The sequence below is a fragment of the Pundamilia nyererei genome, unplaced genomic scaffold (genome assembly GCF_000239375.1).
Source record: "Pundamilia nyererei isolate P.nyererei 1_Seehausen unplaced genomic scaffold, PunNye1.0 scaffold00317, whole genome shotgun sequence".
Taxonomy (NCBI): domain Eukaryota; kingdom Metazoa; phylum Chordata; class Actinopteri; order Cichliformes; family Cichlidae; genus Pundamilia; species Pundamilia nyererei.
Window position 1 is genome coordinate 99,877 of NW_005187718.1, and position 7,134 is coordinate 107,010.

Consider the following 7,134-nt stretch of genomic DNA (forward strand, 5'->3'; position numbering starts at 1 on the left):
TACATTAGCTCAGGTAATAGAAGTACAATCAGTAAGTGTACTTTAACATTTGAGGTTCCGATCGAGTCTTGCTTAGATGATGTGAACTATCTCATGGACCTGTTTTTTTCTTCTTCTTTTTTAAAATTATGCATCAAACTTATGCAAATCAGTTGTAATTTATTTGAACAAATGAAGGGACAAGCAACTCCTTTTTAGCTTCTGTGATGCATTTACTTCTTACACATTAAACTAGATGTTAGTGTTCTCAGAGGTAACATGTCTCACGCTACCATCTTGTATTTCTAAAACCCAGCCTCAGTTTTAGCCCTGTAGAGTCTCGGATGGAATCACCATTGATCTAGATATTCACAAATTTCATCACGACATCTTTAACGTGTTACGTTTTTCTTGTTTTTATGTTTTACAAAAAAACCTTCAAATTTCTATATTTTCAAATAAAAGCACAGTGACATGGAAAGGTATCTTTCTTTAATGATGTTGCTGCAGCGATCTCAAATACTATTTTTTTTTATGGTCAAACTATGTGATTTTCCAAATGTGTGTGTGTGTGGAGTAAAATGACCTTCTTATGATGTTTGTCACCATGAATCATTCAGGATTAACAACGCAAATTGTTTCGATAGCAGAAACAGTCTTATAACTTATAATTCTCAGACGTTAATGCTAGTTTTACAAACACAGTCTTCTTCAGGTCTGTTTCTGTAGCTTTTATGAAACTGCTTTTCCATAGTACAAGTAGCATTCAATTTTTCTTTGCTCTCCAGTATAAATGGAATAATTTTCAGGCTTTATTGAAACTGTCACAAATGTAACACTCAATGCCAAAAATAGGGTTGATTAATGTTTCTATGAACACTGCTGCGTATATCAACAGCTCTGAAACCCCCCTTTATTTTTTTAAAGTAATGCAGGACAGGCTCTCTGTTACTCTCTGTGTCTCTAAAAATCCCAACAAAACTGGCAATCACCTTGTAGAGGAATTCCTTTCATTTATGTATTGGTCACATTGTTTAATGCTTTTAGGTCACAGTTTATGCATGTCTGCCTCATACTCCATTCAAACAGTTAGACAGATGGTGGGGGTCTGGTAAGGAAATTGGGGGGAAGCAGACAACTCCACAGGGAGAGTCTTTTTGTCTTTTCTCCACTGTAAGAGATAGCAAGAGAGTGTGAAACTTTCTTTGGGGGAAAGTGTGAACACAGCTGTGTACTGCCTTTTGTTCCTGAGAGCCATGCTCAGTGAGAGATTCACTGTCTGCCCCAGCGATGGCAGTCCCTCACCAAGCTTGGTTTCTGTTCTTTGTCTTGATTAAAGAATGTTAGCTACCACTCATTGCTTGTCTGCCGGCTTTATTAAATGGAAAACTTCCACAACAACCTCTAAACAGTGGTTTATGGCTTTTTATCATCTGCAACACCATGTAACACTTGGATGTTAGATTCCCTTTACCAGTCAGTGTTGTTAGCCCCAACCCCCAGGCTCCAGGTGTCTGAGCTCTAACCCTCGCTGCCAAATGTCCCCCTGAGGCCTTTGTGCCTTTTACCACCACTAAATTTGTAGTCCTATCTACTAATATTATTTTATTATAGCACAAGGTTCGGTTAGGTTACTACTTTGACTTCCTCAATTTGAGCACATTTCTGAGCCGATACTTTATCAAACCTTTACTCGAGTGTTTTTGACTCTAGCAGCTGTACTTCTACTAATTGCCTGCACTTTTGCCACCTCAGTTGCCACTTTTTCTGAAGTTTGTACAGTTTTTATATTGAAACGTTCAACGTTTTACGTGTTATCCTTGATCACAGTTCTAAACAAGTTAACTTTCTTGACATCAAATTAACCCAAAAAAGCAACTATATGTATCTGTCCAGTTCTCTGAAGAGAACTGGACATATTCATATAGCCAAACCTGGTTTAAGGCTATGCTGTTGTGTATGGCCATACAAATAATATTAAGTTGAATTAATCTTAAGAAAATATGATTGCTTCATGGCTACCTGTTCAAAGAATTTGCAGGCTTTTATGGAAACAGTTACAATGTAACACTCACAGTGGCGTGTCCAGCGGGGTGGCCTGGGGGGGCACAGGCCACCCCCCCAACCAGACTGGCCACCCCAGGTGCCACCCCAAAGGAAAAACAATAAAATTCAATCAAACATCAAATGTCCGATTATGTTTTCACGGTGAAGCTCAGATATCAGAGTGTAAGTGAATGCAGCATCGGCTTCTGCGCTATGTGCATCAGGTTAGCAAAGGTAGGAGAGCCAAGCACGAAAGACGGCACTGCAGGAAACAATTTTTCGGTGAAAGAAAATGAGGACAGAATAAATGTCCCGGTAAGTAATATTAAGTTTGTTGAGTTTAGTAAACTTCGGTGAAATTAGAATACCAAGGAAAAAATAACACTTAAAGAATTATTGCAGCCGTGGAATATTTCAGACAGTATGCTACTGAGGGCAGCTAACATAAGAGTTATGAGTTATAAGATATAATCTAAGTCGTAACATTGCTGTATGGAGCTGCAGATTTGGTTGCAGGTTAACATAGCTGGACTGGCCATCGGGCATACCGGGCATATGCCCGGTGACTTATTTTTTATTTATTTTTGTAATGGCATGAACAATGAGAGGTGGTGGATTGGCCAGATGCAGGTCGATGTGTAAAAATAACTCAGTTGTTTTCAGGTTTTAAAACCATCCATGAATTCATGGATACTTTATCAGACTTTTTACTTACCGGTAAGTGTTTCTGACACAGCTGTACCTCTACTTAAGTAATACATTGTCTACACTTTTGCCACCTCAGTTGGCCCTTTTCCTGGAGTTTCTACAATTTTTACATTCACATTTTCAAGGGTTTATGTGTTATCCTTGATCACAGTTCTAAAAAAGTTAACTTGACATAAAAGTAGCCCAAAAAAGACAAATATATGTCCATTTTATTTACTCCAAACCTACTGATGGGAAAACATTATGTGATGCTGGAAGTTTTTATCCTATCCACCTCCAAAACAAGTTTACCTGTAAGCCAACACATTAGACTTAAAGAATTTTGTGAAATTCCTGAACAATATGCTTTGTGCAGTAGCAGTAGTACTAGAACTAGTGCTAGTAGTCCGAGTATTGTGCAGCAACCAGGCTTCAAGAGCAATCACTCTTCTGGCTTGCAAAATGTTGAAAACATGTCACAGTCTTAGCTGCAAATCAGAAATGTTGGTACATTTAAAAAAGGAGTTTAAACTTCAGGTTTGGCCTAGACACAGACTTTATTAATGCCACACTTGGGAAATTCACATGTTACACGACCACAATGGTCAGTAAGGAAAAGTGAATCAGAATACAAAAATACAAAAAATAATAATAAATAAATAGTGCACAAATTTAAAACAAGCAAAACACCTATGCAAGAGTAACTACTAATGATTTACAAATACTGGTCATGTACAGCCAATACACTCAGAGAATTTTAGCACATCAGTATAAAGCTGTCTGTAATTCCTGGACAGTTCATGAAATAATTTGAAATTAAATCTGCACTTCATTTAACTTTTTTTCTAACAACAGGTTTATGTCTGAGATCTACAGATACAGCTAAAACACTCTGCTTGTATAATGCTGTATTCTCTCCTAGCTTACCCCTTTCTCTCAACAGGGTGATTCCCAAAGTACGAGTCAATAAAACAGTGACTGTAAAACCAGAACTGAAAGATAAAGTTGCAAGATCAAAGATTAAGGATTGTGTTTTTATAGCACGTAGTAAACTATCCCCCTTTTCTTCTTGGCCTTGTTGTGTGTAGCTCACAAGTCAAATTATACATTGTGATGGAGCAGTCACAATACACACTCACAAGACACAGTTTGATGTTTCTAACACAGAGTTTGTATGAAGTTCACCTTATCAGCTGAAAATATTTAAGCCAGAACTTACAACATCAAAAACCTTTTACTTCATGTACAGGGATTCCAAAAAAGTTTTATTTCAGGTATATAAACCATTACATTTGATTCAAGTAAAACAATTACATTCATTCTTGTAAAGTTTCTCCAAAAACGTTTTATTTTACGTAACGGGTTTCCAAAAGTTTTATTTCAAGTAAACAATCCTATACATTTGATGAACTTCATACAAACTTTGTGCTAGAAAAATCAAACTGTGTCTTGTGAGTGTGTATTGTGACTGCTCCATCACAATGTAAAATTTGCATATAATTTCCATATAACAGTTTACTATACGGGATCGCTGCAAAAAGTGCAACCTTACCTAATGTCCACCTACTGTTACTCATTTTATATTAAGATTTAAACATCTAGTTGGTACTGGTATGGAGAGTAACCTTCAGTGATAGTAATAAATCACACAGCAACAGGACATTCATGTAGTTGTAAAAGCATGATAATATAATAGGTAATCCAAAGTATTCAGAATACGTTACTGTCATTGAGTAATGTAACGGAATACGTTACAAAATACATTTTGGGGCATGTAATCTGTAATCTGTAGTGGAATACATTTTAAAAGTAACCTTCCCAACACTGGCAGCAAGGCACCAATCTCTGCTCAAGGCAAAAGCTGACAGGAATAAAAACTCTCCCTTTGATAACAAGACTGTGTTGTGACTCTCTTCCCCCTCCTTCAAGGCCACCTGCGTCGACCGAAGATTGTTGACTTTTGCTTAACCGGGTGAAGGGGACAATTTTTTTTCCAGCTGAACACGGAACACACACACACGCATGTACACATTTTCCATTGTTATACCTCTCTGACCTGTCAACCCCATGTGATGTTTGTGTAATGTATGTATGGTCAGAAGGGTAAGATGGTGCTGGCAAAGGTCGGCAGCCTTAACCCAATTTCCTTTGGGGTCAACCTTCAGGATCAATAAAGTTTTACTGAATTGAATCGAATCTAGGTCAGATTTGGACCAACATCACTGACTAGAACCTACACTGAGAGTGAGAATATTAAAGTGCTTTATTCCTTTATTCACTCACATCAGCCAAGCTTTATTCAACATTTAAAATTCAGCACATTTGTATTCTTGTTTGATAACCTGGCAGGTAATGTGCAGTACAGCTGACTCTTATGATTTAAAAAAAAAAAGGCATCCCTTGTATTTTAAAATGAATCAATATGCGAAACTAACAGGTTAAACACATGATATTTTGCTACCTTTACTGTGTTTTAAATCATGCAGACAAAGAAAAAGTGTTTGAAAAGCAGAGGTAAGCAACATCCCCCCCGAAGTCTTGCTAATTAGCAAGCAAAATCAACCTGTCAAATCTCTTTGTGTGTATCACACAGAAAGAGGTAGAACATGAGTGAAGCAAAGCTAAGCGTTATAGCAGCAACCTCTTGCCAATGAGCAAACACTCTTCTTCACTATGTAGTGGCTGCTACTACCCACACAGCACATATATATGTCAACAACACATCACTCTCAGTTTAGTATCTATCTATCCATGCTTCTTCATTAAGTTCATGTTCTAGTCATTCCACATCTAGAACAGGGGTTGCAACCCTAGGCAAGCGCGCCACAGTTGGCACGCGAAGGGTTAACTGATGGCACGACCATAGCTGGACTGGCCATCGGGCATTTGCTCGGTGGCCCAGTGACTTTTTTTCCTTTGTAACGGTATAAACAATGAAAGGTGGTGGATTGGCCAGATTCTGGTCGGTGTGTAAAAATAACTCAGTTGTTTGGTGGTGGCTATGGCGGAGCTTCCTCAGATTCAGCAAAATTAGCAAGTGGTGGAGGCCAGCAGGTGGATGAGAGAAAGGGGAGGCAGGAGGAGAGCCCCGAGGTGGCCGCCGGTCCGAGTGTCAGGTGAACTGAACTTCAGGTAAGAAGTTATGACCTGCAGTCTATCTGGGTCAGATATAAACCAAGTTTAGGTGGAGTTTATTTTCGTTGTGCTGACTTTTTACCGTCAGTTACAATAACTCGTACTGCGTACTAGCTAGCATGATGGAGTTTCTATACAGCTGGGTGGGTGCTTTGATGTTACTGATACCATAGTGAACTGTATTTTATTCATAAGGTTAGTTAGTAGAGTTGCCTGTAAAAAGACGGAATCGTCCCTCATTCAGAGAAAATATCACGCATTTCGTATTAAGGTGAAAAGGAACAGTTTGTCCCGTACTTCAACTAGAAAAGACGCAAGGATGGAGTTATTCTGTGTTTACGCTGCACAGCTGCCTCTTCTCCTCTCATTCTCCCCCCTCCCTCTCCTGTTGCTACTTCAATCATGAAACTGATCAATGATCAGCTGATCGGCTTTTCTCTCGTTTGTTTATCGCCCACTTTGCACCAGAAAGAGGAAACCGCCGGATGTCGCACTAAACAACAGCTTTAGCTTGATCAGCTGTTGTTAGAATTTATTTAATATTAATTTCTAGTATCAGCTGATGTTTGCTGGAGCCACAGCTGTAAAGCTGCTGGTCATGATGTCGGTTTGGATATGTGGTGAGAGGGAAACATGAAGATGAAACCAGGAGATGTCCTTACTGAATCATCAGAGCTGAACAGGTGATGGAGAAACAGGTTTACCTTTTAGGTGACAGGAATGAGTTGAAGTTATGAACTGTTTCTGAGAGACAAATAACCCCAGGATCCTTTTCTAAGTAGCTGACAGCTGGTAACTGTGCAGGGGCGGGTCTAGCAAAGTTTTTCCAGGGGGGCCAGGTAGGGCATTAACAGGGAGAGGGGGGCAAAAAAAAAAATCCTATTCTCATTTAAAATGTCTGGCTGTTATTAACCCTTTAAAACCGGTCAGAGCAGCATAATCCGTTTTGCGTAACTATTTTTAAATCCCGGTAGCACTGCAACCTCGTGAGCTAGCGCAATAATCTTTTTTGCATATGAAACCGCAGGGGTTGTACTTACATCTTATGCCATCAGCTTGTCCTCGGTCACAGTTTCCTTCCACATAAAGCTTTGCAAAAACTGCATAAAAAGCACTTGCAGCAACAAAAACATAATATTCCAGAAACACGCTTTGCTGTTCAGCTGTTTGTAACACTTCCTACGTCCATCAGCGCGAACTATCACATGTCCACCATGACCTGCCCGAAACCGGAAGTGACGTCATTTTGCGGGATAAGCCTCTTAAATTCCTTTAACTAGAAATATA